Source organism: Diabrotica undecimpunctata, chromosome 8, assembly GCF_040954645.1.
Source record: "Diabrotica undecimpunctata isolate CICGRU chromosome 8, icDiaUnde3, whole genome shotgun sequence".
NCBI classification, from domain to species: Eukaryota; Metazoa; Arthropoda; class Insecta; order Coleoptera; family Chrysomelidae; genus Diabrotica; species Diabrotica undecimpunctata.
This window is the reverse complement of record NC_092810.1, coordinates 73931568-73946085: the sequence shown is the minus strand read 5'-3', so window position 1 is coordinate 73946085 and position 14518 is coordinate 73931568. Positions and strand designations below refer to the sequence as shown.

The 14518-nt window shown below is 36.5% G+C and overlaps 1 protein-coding gene across 1 annotated transcript in view; it reads right to left on the bottom strand.

Moving 5' to 3' along the window:
- LOC140447700 (pickpocket protein 28-like) overlaps nt 1–14292 on the bottom strand; it is a 162023-nt gene extending 147731 nt beyond the window's left edge. Inside the window, exon 1 of the mRNA XM_072540498.1 lies at nt 14208–14292. The gene's annotated coding sequence lies outside the window, so the exon portion shown is untranslated. The remainder of the gene's footprint in view (nt 1–14207) is intronic.
- Between the last annotated feature and the right edge of the window lie 226 nt (nt 14293–14518).

The window sequence follows — 14518 nt, the reverse complement described above, 5'->3', positions numbered from 1 at the left end:
GCCCAATTTTCAAAATAACTTCATGTACCCCCCTCGTAATATGCAAGAGTCCACATTCAACTTTCCGCCACAACCTAATTATAAGTTTCCAGAAAGAAATCCTCAACAGGCTAATCAAGCCAGCCCTCCTAGAAATTATTCTCAGCCCAATAACTTCAGCAATAATACAAATTTCAGAAAACCTCTTCCAAAAAATCTGTATAATAGACGAAATATTCCAAATCGAAATTATACTTCTCCTATGAGTGGTGTACAAACAATCTCAAGCATTCAACCCATAACTGTTTCTATAATGAGAACTCACAACTTTAACATAGATATTGACTAAAATCCCGAAAATTTCACACCAAACGTCGAATCAGATAGTTATGAACATTCTCAGTATTTTTAGTACGTCCTTTTCAACGACGACCCACCTCTTCTAAAAATTTAAATATTAATAATAACTATCCCCGACTACCATACGTTATCATGCCTAAAACTGGATTGATAGGTTTAATCGACTCAGGAGGTTGGTCAAGCTGTAAAGTATTTTAATTCATCTCATATTTATGAAAAATCCTTTACATTAACTTCAATGAATGTGACTCGCAAATATTTTCAAAATATAAAAAGTCCTTTACTCAAAGAAATGAACGTAAATAATATTATTGGGCGTAACGTAATTAATATTATTAAAATATTATAATTTCATATTTTACTCGGCAATCGTGATTTAGAAAATTTACAAGCTGTCATAAATTATCAGACAAAAACGTTGACCCTTAAGAGTGTCTGTGTCACAATTCCATTTTATACACTGTATAATTACGGTGACCATTTATATTTTTTGAAAAAAAAGTACAAAAATACATAATTTAGTAAAAACACAAAATGAATCTTTTTATTGGACAATCATAACTTTTTGTCATTGAAAATAAAGAATAAACTATGCTAAACATTAAAACAATATGTTGCTAAACAATAAAAAATTATATCAATTAAACTAAATATTATATTAACTTTGAAAAAGTAAAAATCCTGTAATTAAGAGTTTTTAAATGAGGGACCTGGAATAGCTTCATCTTTTTCCGGTTTTTTTATTTTTCATATTTATCGAAACTTTAAATTTTCATACATCTGCATCGCTACCTTTAGAGTGGAAGTGGACATTTGTGACTTTTCCGACGTCCAATAATTATTTATTATAGAAAATAAACGCTCGAGAGCTGCACTAGTACCCGGAAGACAAAAAATAACTTCGCATATTATTTGTAAATTTTTCAGTTTGAATTGATCTACACACTTAAAAACTTCAAGCCATCGATCCTCACTATTTTTTTCTTCTCTGTTCCACTCAGCAATTTTTTCACGTCTTTCAAAATTCTCAGTTCGTAAAAGAATTGATCTTCATTTAAAATAGTTGCCTTGATATACAATTTAAAAGCTTCGAGAGAATAACAAACATCTTTCCATATTATTTCACTTCTTAGATCTATTCATTCGAATAGTTTAAATTCATTAGATTTGTACTCCAATTTTCTAGATAGGTTACACATGGTTACACATTTTGTGTAAAAATGTTTCACTTGTGCAGTGTAGTTTTCAGTAGCGGCTCTTCCGTCTTCAAGTTTACCAAGACATTCCCTCACTTTAAGCGGCAAAAGTAATGCGTCCTTTCAGTCTGACCGTGAATGTAAGCACTGTTAAGCGGAGACACGGCACCTACAGCGGTCGAGGCCAGATAAGAGGCAAAAACCTACGTCGAAACGAGGTTAAACCGGGGAGATTTGTTTTTTAATCAAGTCTTCATGGAGGCCAAAAATTGAGGCGTAGGAAAGCGAAGATGCACACGGGCTGTTAGCCTGACGGGATACTCCCTGTGCCACCGTTTGGGATGACACTGTGAGATATAGTTTTTTAGAATTCTATATCTGGCAGACACGGCCCCAAGGTCAGACCGCGAAAGAAAACCGACAACAACGGACGACGACACCCCAAAAAGACAAACGAGTAAAAGGCTAAGACAAAGGAGTAGCGAGGACAAAAAGTCCGAACTACAAGCCCTAAGAAAGTTGCTCAAGGAGAAGGACGCCGAAATAGCAACTCTACGAAATAAGATAAAAAAAAACAATAAAAACATGGGAACCCATAAATGAACGAATAGTAAAACTCATCATGGAAATCTATGGCAGGCAAATCGTGATACTGGGAGTATACGGACCTACGGATAACAGTCTGGTAGCAGAAAAGGATCAGTTCATGGATACTTAATAAGAAGATATCGGAAAAATGAGACCAACACAAGAAATAATAATAGCAGGGGACCTAAATGGAAAAACAGGGAAACGACAAAATGATAGCACGATAGGCCGTTTTGGAGAAGATGTGACAAACGATAATGGAGAAAGACTAATTGACCTGTGCAAACTGAACAATCTCAAAATTACTAACGGCTTTTTCAGACATAGGGACATACATAAATACACATATGTACAAACAACGAGAAACATTAGATCCATTATCGATTACATAATTGTAAGCAAAAAAAGTACTATCAAAATTAGAGATACACGAGTAAAGAGAGGAGCTGAATGTGGCACTGACCAACGATTAATAATTTCATAAATGGGGTTTACCTACACGTTGAACACCCAAACTAGAAGGAAGAAAGAACACGAAGAAGACCAAGTAGAAAATGAACAGAAAGAAGAAGAAATGAAGTTCAACATAAATTTACTTTAAGAGAAATCCATAAGGGACCTATACCAGAGAAGACTGGACCGGAGGTTACAGGATTTCGGTTTCAGAAACGTTAAAGAAACGTATGAGCACGTCAAATACAGCATAAAAAAGGCGGCATTAAAAGCTTTGGGAAAACTTGAGAAAAGAAATACCCAACACCAAGTAAAAATAAACAAAAAAACCAAAAAATGTATTGAGGAGAAGAAAATTCTATATATGAAAAGTATGAGCACCCAATCTCCAGACGACAAACAGAAGTACAAAGAGAAAAACAGAGAAGTAAAACGAAGAAGGGCAAAAGAAAAGAATGAAGAATGGGAAGAAACATGTGCACAAATTAAACAATACATAGGAAGAACAAGGAATTCGGAATCCTGGAAAATACTGAAATTTTTAAGGAAGAATAACAACGAAAAGGTCCAAATACAATATATATATATATATATATATATATATATATATATATATATATATATATATATATATATATATTGATATGATATAGGAGAAAGAAAGGTATTGTTTAAAAAATTAATTTGTAAGTTATATACTAGATAATTTTAGATATAACAAGTATTTGGTTATTTTAAGAAGTTATATACTAGAGAATTTAATAAAAATATATTTATGTGAGGGCATTTTTAATAAATTAGCATATAATAAGTGTAAAAAGTTGTATTTTAATGTTGTAAATATATTTAAGTGAGCCATGTGCATAGGCAACCAACTATACAGTAAATTGACAGATAGAAATTAATCATAATACGAATATAAGTGGGGTTATAATAATAATGTTAGTTTAAAATGTTTAATTTATATATATTTAATGATTTAAATGTTTATTCTGATCTGAAAAGCCTAAATGTCAACAAAATTATCAATGGAACATTAACGAATTCTCCAGAGTGCAGAGTGTGACCATTGTTTACGGTCGAACATTCTGGAATAATGATTATGTCGGTGGATGGAACAGATATTTTTTCGAGAACATCCATATCGAAGAAATAGATCGAAATCGAACATGATATCTGACCAGATGGTTCTGGAATATCCAAAAAGATATAAATACCCGTGATTTGGATTCAAGATGGCAGTTTTTAGTCAGAAGTCAGGCCAGTTTATTATGAAAGTTAGTAGACACATTTAGTTAGTGAAGTAAATTGTTCAGAATTTTCAAGAAGTCAGTCAGAAAAGTTTAGTAAGAAATATGAAAGTTAGTTGGAGTCAGTGAATCAGTTACAAATAGTCAAATTGTTTAATATAGTGAGTTAAATGAAGATTAAAAATTATGCATATATTTAATGCACATTTATAATTATACACAAATAATTATTGAAGATTATAAAAGTATATTAGAAGAATATTGGATGGACATTGGAAGGAATTAAAATTATATTATGATTGGAGATTAATATAAATCAACTTATAATAATTGGATATTGGTATATTGAAAAGAAGAATAAATATAAATGGTGTTTGCTGGTTTGCTTGATGGTGTATAAATGCTGGTGAAGAAAACTATATCTTAAATTGGTAGAAGCTGATAATTGGAAAAAGTAATTTCACAAAAACAAGGATAACCGAAGTACGAAGACATTCAGTGATGATTAGAATCTATATAGTGGAAAACAGTTCATTTAGGCATTCAGTGAAAGAAAGGTACAAAATTTTGTTAATATAATTTAGTTAGTGTCATAACAATTTCAATTTTGAAGATAGTTTGTTTAAATTTTACATTGTCTATAGAATTTAATTAGTTTTATAAGAATATCAATTTAAAGATAGTTTATTTTAAATTTACATTGGCTAGGTTAGATATATATGTGTGTTTCATAATAGTTATAATAAAGATAATTTAAAAAAGTACTTACAAGCTAATTCTTTGAGAACCGCGATAAAAACCCTATATATTATATTATTAAAAATACTCATTGCTCATCATTCAAACAAAAAACACATCATAACAATATATATATATAACTTATTAAACTGTTTATTCGGGCTGTTGGGCCGTTGTCTTCTGTTGAGATTTGTTCTCGACGTTTCGCCAACACTAGGGGTTGGCATCTTCTGGAGATGTTGATGCTTCGCTTGTAAGCAGAAACTGACGACGCGTTGTACTACGGAGGCAATATTTATAATTTCCACTCGCCTCCCCTCCACTGGGTTCGGCTTGAGGGGGCGTGTCGTTGTTTATAGTAGCTTTTCTATCTCCGTGTTTGGCGGGAAGGGCGTTTGTGGATTTTAATACTGGTATCCATGTTTTGTTGATTTTTAGTCCTTCTTCTATCCTATTGAAATTGTTTGGGTGCTTGTATATTTCCACCGCTTCCCGATATAACCGTGGGTAGTACTGTGAAGTTTTGTCCAGCATCTGTGTTTCTTCAAATAGTATTCGATGTTCTCCGCTTCCCAAAGCGTGTTCGGCAACGGCAGATTTGTCGATATGTCCTAAACGACAATGGCTTTTATGTTCATTTATCCTGGTGTTGGTGTGTCTTTTTGTGGTTCCCACATATACCATTCCACATGTGCATGGTATTCGGTATACTCCGGCCGTTGCTAATGGGTCGCGTTTGTCTTTTACCGATCTTAAACAATCCTTGATCTTCTTTGTAGGTCTGAAGATGGTCTTTATGTTGGCTTTCTTGAGTATTCGCCCAATTCTGTCCGTTACCCCCGATATATAGGGCAAGAACGCTTTCCCTTTACATTCTGTTTCTTCGTCCCTTCTTCTAGATACGTTGTTCATCGCCTTGTGTATTTCTCTTCTGGTGTACCCATTAGAGGTGAGCGCTTTTTCAATATAAAGAAGTTCACTTTGGAGATGTTGTGGTTCACAAATTCTCTTCGCCCTCTCTGCCAAAGTTTTGATGATACCTTGTTTTTGGCTAGGATGATGATTTGAGTTCCTGTTTAGGTATCTGTCTGTGTGTGTAGGTTTTCGATACACTTTATGTCCTAAGTGACCTTCCTTTCGATTTACTAATACATCCAGGAACGCTAATTGTTGAGCTTTTTCTGTTTCCATCGTAAATTGAATATTTGGATGTAGTGTATTTATATAAGCCAGGAAATCGTTTAGTTTTTCTGCTCCGTGACCCCAAATCACAAAGGTGTCATCAACGTATCTGAACCATACCCTAGGCTTGTATGCTGAGTCCATTATCTTCTTCTCTAAATGCTCCATGAAAAGGTTGGCTACGACCGGGCTTAGTGGGCTTCCCATTGCTACTCCATCCATCTGTTCATAAATTTGGTCTTCCCATGAAAAGTATGTGGTAGTTAGGCAAATACGGTATAATTCCACCATATCCTTGGAAACTAGTCCCTCAATTAAATTCAGAACGTCTTCTAGGGGGACTCTTGTAAATAGGGAAACCACATCAAAACTAACAAGAATGTCAGATTCCTGCAAAGTTATTCCTTTGATCTTCTCAATAAAATGGGCGGAGTCTTTTACAAAGGCATCGTTTTTTCCTATATGTGGTTGTAAAATATCGGCCAGATGTTTTGCAAGGCTGTAAGTACCTCTCCGCCCTATTATGAGCTCCATAGGATCTCCGTCTTACAGCTACATTACTATATATATATATATATATATATATATATATATATATATATATATATATATATATATATATATATATATATATATATATATCGGTTTCAAAACGTCTTGCGTCGTTGTCCGATGCCTAATTTCCACGAATTTCTATCATTCCATTGTTCTTCGGTCAAGTCTCGGGAGCTCATTGCCTTTTTTATTCCCTCCTTCCATGTTCTTTTTGGTCTTCCTCGTTTCTTACGATTTGGTGGTATCCATTTCATGGCGATTTTTGGTAGTCTTGTTTCTGGCATTCTTTGAACATGGCTATACCATATAAGTTGTTTCCTTTCTATGTCTGTTGCCAGTGATCCATCTACCCCCATCCGATTTCTTATTTCATCGTTTCTAATTCTGTCTACTCTAGATATTCGAAGTGATCGTCTAAATACATCCATTTCTGTTGCTTCGAGTTTTCTTTTATTGCTTTCTGTTAGTCTCCATGTCTTTGTACCATAGGTTAAGCTGGTTTTTATGAGAGATTCATATATATTGTATTTTCGTCTTTTACCAATTTCTGAGCTCCAAAGAACTCCGTTAAGGCATCCAATTGTTCTACGGGCCTGGGTTATTCGTTTTCTAATTTCCCTATTGTCTGTGCCTGTGGTGTCGAAATCAATTCCTAGGTAGGTATATTCAGTGCAGAATGCAATTTCGGTTGTGTCCATCTGAATGTTGGATAGTTCTGCGCCTATTGGGAGATATTTTGTTTTTTGTGTATTGAGTTCTAAACCCCACTTCTTGTATTCTTCCTGTAGTTTTCTGGCCATATATGTCAGGTCTTCTTTATCGTTGGCTATAAGGACTTGATCGTCTGCAAACTGTAGGGTATATAGGCAAGTTTCTCCCAGGTCAATGCCCATTCCTCTGCACTTTCTTTTCCACTGATACAGTGCTTTCGCCACGTAGATTTTAAACAATGTGGGGGATATGCAACACCCCTGCCGGAGTCCCTTGTTTACAGGAAATTTTTTTGAAAGTCTATTTCCAATTTTTATTCCCGACGTTGATCCTTCATAAAGCTGTTTAAGGGCGTTAATTACTGTGTGGTTAATGTTTGTTTCCTGCAAAACTTTCCATAGCTTTTTAGCGGGTACAGTATCATAGGCCTTCTGAAGGTCTATAAACATAAGATGGGTTTCTTGATTGGTACTTGATCTTTTTTCTATTATTTGTTTCAAAACAAACACATTATCGGTGCAGCTCCTTCCCGCTCTAAAGCCAGATTGTTCCTCTTCTTCTTGTTCCTTATATTCTTGTTCGATAATGTCTCGAAGTATCCTTCCATATAGGCGACTTAAGGTACTGGTTACTGATATACCTCGATAGTTTGAGCAGTCCAGATTACTTCCCTTCTTATGTATAGATGATATGAAGGATACTTTCCACTCATGCGGGACTGGTGCACCGTTTAGATATTGGTTTATACACCAGGTTAATCGTTCAAACAGTTTGTTAGTACCGCATTTGATTAGTTCTGCTGAAATTCCCTCCGGACCTGCAGCTCGACCATTTTTTAGTAGGTGTATCGTTTTTATGACAGTCCTCTCATCGATGTTTATCGTTTCTCCCTGTATGTGTATTTCAGTTGGAGACATTTCTCTATATTCCTCTCTGTTTTCTGTTAATAGATTTTCGTAATGTCGGATCCAGTTCTCTGTTGTTATTAATTGTATGTTTGTTTCTCTTTTTTCATTTGATTTAACTTTTGTCAGGAATTTCCACGTCTCTGAGCATTTTCTACCTCCCATATATGTGTCTATCTCTTTGCATTTTTTGTCCCACATTTCTCGTTTAGCTGTGTTTACTAGTTGTCGTGTTCTTTTTTTAATATCTTTGTATTCTTCTCTATCCAACTCCTGTTTTGTATTTAGCCATTTGTGGTATGCTCTTTTCTTCCGAAGTACTAGTTCTTCAATTTCTTGATTCCACCAAAGTTTTTTACTAGCGGAATTAGTTTTTAGTCCAATGGCCTCCTCTGCTGCTTCTTTGATGCTACTCGTTATGTTTTCGTAAATTTGTTCTACTGACTGGTCTTCTATATTATGTAGCAACTTTTCGTCTAATCTGTGCTGGTATAGGTTTCTTGTGCTTTCGTTGATAAGGCTGTTTAAGTTATATTGTTTGTTCGTTATCACTTCTGTTTGTTGAGGTTCCTCATTAACGTTATTGTCCTTGTTAGATTTAAAAGGAAATACCATTTTTGTCCTAACTATATAGTGGTCGGAACCACACGTCGGTCCTCTAAGTACTCTTACATCATTCACTTTTAAGGTAGTGCTTTGTTTGACTATTACATAGTCAATGACCAAATACAATACATATTAGAAAAAGAGTGGGAAGACTACTATAAAGAACTACTCACAGAAAACCGCCAAGATTTCATAGAGACAGACACAGAATAGGAACAACAACAAAATCAGAATGAAGAACAGATTGAGATAACATTAATCGAAGTAAAGAATGCCATAAAGACTTTAAAGAACAAAAAATCATTGGGGCCAGGAGGAATCGTTAATGAACTAATTAAGTACGGAACGGACAGACTACACAGAGTTATACACGAAATGTTCAGTAACGCTATAAACCTGAACGAAATACCAGATGAATGGTCCAAAGCATATATAATCTAGATAGATAAAAAGGGAGATAAGAAGAAATGCTGGAACTACGGAGGCATCAGTGTGATAGCATGTATGGGCAAATTATATGGAAAAATACTGAAAGAAAAACTGGAAAAATCTATCTCAAATAAAATCGGAGAAGATCAGGCGGGGTTCACCGCAGGAAGATCTTGCATAGACGACATATATACACTCCAACAATTAATTAAAAAAAAATGGCAAAAAATAAACCAGTACACATGGCATTCATAGATTTAAAAAAGGCATATGACACGGTCCCCAGAAAACAACTATGGAACACGATGAAGGAAATCGGAATAACTCAGAGGTTAATAGAAGCCGTAAACAATCTTTACAACAACAACAAGGTAAGAGTTAAAACCGGCAATAAATCTCTTCTTCTTCTTCTTTTAATGGCGCTACAACCCTTTGTGAGTCTTGGCCTGCTTAACAATGTTCTTCCATTCTGCCCTGTCGGATACTTTCCTTCGCCACTGCCTGATGTTCATGGTTTTAAGATCCCTCTCTACGTCGTCTATCCATCTTTTACGGGGCCTTCCTCTTGTTCTGTTTCCTTGGGGCTTCCATCTCTGGACTACTTTTACAAAACCCGGCAATAAATACTCCAACGAATTTAAGACCATAAAAGGCTTATTGCAGAGATGCTGTACATCTCTGACACTGTTCAAGATATTCCTCGAACAAATATTAAAACCATGGAAAAGGAAATGTGAAGGGATGGGAATACCAATCCGGAACAACTTCTTGTACACATTAAGCTTTGCAGATGACCAAGTGGTAACGGCTCAAGATGAAGAAGATATGTGCTATATGCTCCGAAAATTAGAAAAGAAATACACAAAAAATGGACTAGAAATAAATCTAGAAAAGACCGAATATTTAACAACAGAGCAAGAACCAGTAAGAAACTTGGAAATGGGAGATAATAGGGAAATTAACGGCACTGACAAATTCAAATATTTAGGATTCGTACTCTCAATAAATGGAACCACCGAGCAAGAGATAACCAGCAGATTAGCACAGACAAGAACATGTATTAAACAAATGAACGGGGTACTGTGGGATAGACAGATTACCAGAAATACAAAGAAGAGAATTTATAACACCTTAGTACGCAGTATAATGACCTATGGAGCAGAGAATTGGGTAATAAATAAACGAAACAGGTCCAAAATCACATCAACTGAAATAGAGTTCATGAGAAGACGCTGCAGAGTGACAAAAATGGATCGCATCAGAAATGAGGAGATAAAACGAAGAATGGCAGTAGAACAAGACATACTCAGCTACATCGAAGAAAAACGTTTAATTTGGTATGGACATGTGAGAAGAACAGATCATACAAGGTGGATAGCAAAGATTTCGGATTGGAGCCCAATAGGAAGGAGGAAAAGAGGTAGACCGAGAAGATCATGGAGGGATGAAGTGGACGAGGCCATGAAAAGACGAGACCTTAGAGATGGAGAATGGCAGAACAGAAAGGACTGGAGACGTTGGCTGAAAGAAGGAAGGCGGCGACAGCTGTAAAAATCCTTATATAGATAGATAGACGAAAAAAGATAGAAGAACTGCAAGACACAATGGTTGCCTCACAGAGGTCTATCATTGAACATATGGATAAAAAGTTTAATCAATTAAACCCAAAGAAATCTGAAGATAACCTGGAAAACCAGGCACAAAAGAAGACAAACGAAGATAACCTTGAAAAACAGGCCGAGAAAAACAAAAGCAGGGGATAACCTGAAAACTCAGGCAACAAGACAATAAAAGCCACGGGTGCAATCCTTAAGAAGTTTCAACCAGAAGAAAAAATAAAAGCCACAGGAACAATCCCAAAAAAACCACAAGCAGAAGACAAACAAAACGAAAAACCAAAATCAAGAAAAGAAGATTTCCCCCCACTCACCCCGCCTAAACAGCAGCAGGAAGGTGATACGTAGGTCGACCGACGCCCTCCGTCTCCAGCACAGATGGAAACCGAAGAAGTACCCAAGAAAACTTGGGTACAAAAACCACCTATATTAAAATTACAGAGTGTAAGATACACTGGAGCAATACTAAACATTGCCCAAAAACAACATATTATCACGGCAAACAAATTGTCAAGAAGCGGCAGAGAGACGCTTATATAGGCGAAAAGCCCTGAAGACTATCGTAAGATGGTCAAAATCATCGAAAATTTCAACGAGGACACCCCAATTCAGTGGATAGCGTTTCCACTCGAAGAGGACATAAAGCCAAGGATGATGCTGAGAGGGCTACCTCCCACAACGGACACAACAGAGATGTTCGAGGCCATAAAAGAAGAATACAACGTCGAAGTCGTGTCGATCAAGAACATGACTTCAAGGAAGAGCGACAGAAGACATCTGCTCATGTTCGTTATGACGGTGGAGAGGGAGGACACCGAAAGACTAAAGCGCATCACCAACCTGATGCACATGAAAGTCGTAATAGAGGACCTCAGAAAGGCAACAGGGCCCACACAGTGTTTCAACTGCCAGGGCTACCATCGCGCACAGATGTGCTTCAGCGTGCGCAGCGTGCGCAGCGTGCTTCAAAGCACCTCGTTGTGTAAGAAGAACAAAAAGCAAAATGCGCGAACTGTCAAGGACAACACCCCGCAAATTTCAGAGGATGTCCAAGATGTCCAACCTGGGGTGGCCAACAACAGCCCCAACAAAGACAGAAGATAACGACCCAAAGAAGGCCGCAAATCACTCCCGGCGGACCTTCCTACGCTCAAGCAGCAAAAGCGCAAGAAAATGAGAATACTCTTCTCATTTCCAGGCAACACCAAGATGGCCTAATAAGCACTAGCACTGAACTAGTGCAAGCAAATAGGGGATACTTAAGGATAGGCTCCTGGAACCCAGGAGGCATAAGGACCAACCAGAATATACTGGACGAACTGGTCAACAGATACGAAATGGATGTCGTAGCCATACAAGAAACTAAACTTACAAACAACATAAACACCTAGGATACGACGTCTATAGGAACGACAACACAGCAAGATCAGGTGGCACAGCAATTTTTGTGAAAAAAGGCATATGTCACATCAGAATAATAACACCGCAACTAAATACTATGCAAGAAACAACAATAAGAGTACAAATGAGGCAAGGATTACCTCCACCTACGTGAGACCACAAGATCTACTGATCGATAAAGACCTAAATACGTTCTTAAACGACGAACCCTCAATATTAATATGAGACCTAAACGCAACATCCCCTAATTGGAACGACAGGGCTACGAACAGAAATGGACGACTACTAAACGCATACATCGAAAATAACGAAGACGTTATGGCAATGGACCCTAGAGACCCAACGCATTACCCAGGAAATGGATTTTCTACACACATAGACATTGTAGTAGCCAAAAACCTAGGACTACAAACAGAACTACAAACGTTAAATCAAGGCACAACTGACCACAATCCCATCTTATTGGAACTAGGAACGTGGGAAGAAGAAAGTACAATCAAAAGAATCAAAAAGCAAACAAAGTGGACAAACTTTCAGAGACTCGTGAGCACCGGAATAAACATAGTTCCAGTGAGAGACAACCCACGAGAAATAGAAGACAGAGTCCTAGAGTTGGAAAACATCATCCAACAAGCGCTCAGAAATAGCACTACAGAAGAGGAAGTAGAAATGCACAAAGGAAGATTCAAGGATATACCACAAGCAATAAAAGACTTGATAAGGGAAAACAGCAGAGCAAAGCAGACAGCAAGAAGGACAAGGAATCAGGCCGACAAAAACAGAGCAAACAGACTAAACAGAGAGGTCAAAACAGCACTACAACAACACCGTAGTGAAAGCTGGGAAAACCACATAAGAGATATGGATGAACAAGGACCAAACATGCAAAATATCTGGGGACTCCAGAGGATTTTGAGAAATGATAGAAAGCCAATCCTCCCATTACACGGAGAAAATGGAATTGTATACACCACAAAGGAAAAAGCAGAGGTAATGAGGAGTACTCTCGAGAGAGAGAGTGTACATTAAATTACCACCCAGACGAGAACATCGACTTTATAGAAGAAGTCGAAAAACAAAGAGAAAGACCCGAAAATCCAAACGAAATCATCACTCCCACATCACCGGAGGAGATAAACGAATTAATCAAAAACAGCTCTCCGAAAAAAGCACCTGGCCCCGATCAAATCACGAACAGGGCTCTAAAATACTTACCAGCGAGAGCTATAGTATACCTAACAAACATTATAAATGCAATGCTAAGATTCAAGAAATTCCCAAACAGATGAAAAGAGGCCCAAGTCATAATGTTACCAAAGCCCGGAAAAGACAGCAAATTCCCGCAAAACTACAGGCCAATAAGCTTACTACCTGCAATCAGCAAGATTGTACAAACAAACAATTCACAGGAGCCGCCTTCCTAGATGTAAGCAAGGCATTCGATACAGTCTCGCATAAAGGACTGAGATATAAAATGAGAGTATACGGGAACAGTGGAGCAATAACAAAGCTGATCTCGTCGTACTTGAGCAACCGTCGTTTCAGAGTCCGGATGGGACAAGTCCTTTCCGAGCTCGGGAACCCGGAGGCTGGAATGCCACAGGGAGCGGTACTGTCACCTCTACTATACACGATATACACAGCAGACATACCTAGAACACCAGGTACACTATTAAGCCTCTATGCCGACGATACAGCGATAGCGGCCAAACATATAAACGTAGATATAGCGGTTAACAACCTACAAACAGCGCTAGACGACATAGAAGAATGGAGTTTAAAATGGAAAATAGTTGCTACCTCAACTATATCAAAAATTTAGTAATCGTTTGAGCAAAAAATAAATACACCAATTGTTTTTGTCCATTTGTATACTTTATTGAAGATTTCGTAACCATATAAAGGAGTATTTTTTTTTTAAATCAGCTTTACATTTTTTATTTAATCAGTTAATTATGTGTTAGTAGTATAAAATTTTACGAAAGTATAAAACACATGGAAATTACTGTTTAAAATTATGATCTCAAGAAAAATCAGTCAAAATTCACATCTCTCCCTATATATTCTTAAACTATGGGAGCAGACATATTTTACCGGACATTTAACATTACCTATAGTAGTCCCCAAAAACACCAAAAAAAGATAATCATTTTAATTAAATCAAAAATGTTTGAAGATGTGTATTTAAAAGGAAAAACAACATCAAAATAATTTAGAAATTGACAATTGATTGCTCACCTATTTTGTTAAATAAAATTACTGGTTAAACACTCAAATAATTTTATTCGACTGAAATGTAAAACAACCCAATCTACTAGCTGAGTACAAACAAAAATAAATGTAATAGTTTAAATAGGCAGCCAATCTAATTATTTTTATCTATGTTTTTTATCTAATTAAGCTAGTAAAATTTCCATTTTCATTAATTTAATTTGATGATTTGATACTGACTTTTAATTAACGGAAGGACATAAGCTATAATATAATTTAAATCCCAACTGAAAAAGTTTCTGGAAGCTTTTTTTGAAACTTCGTGATACTACTAAACT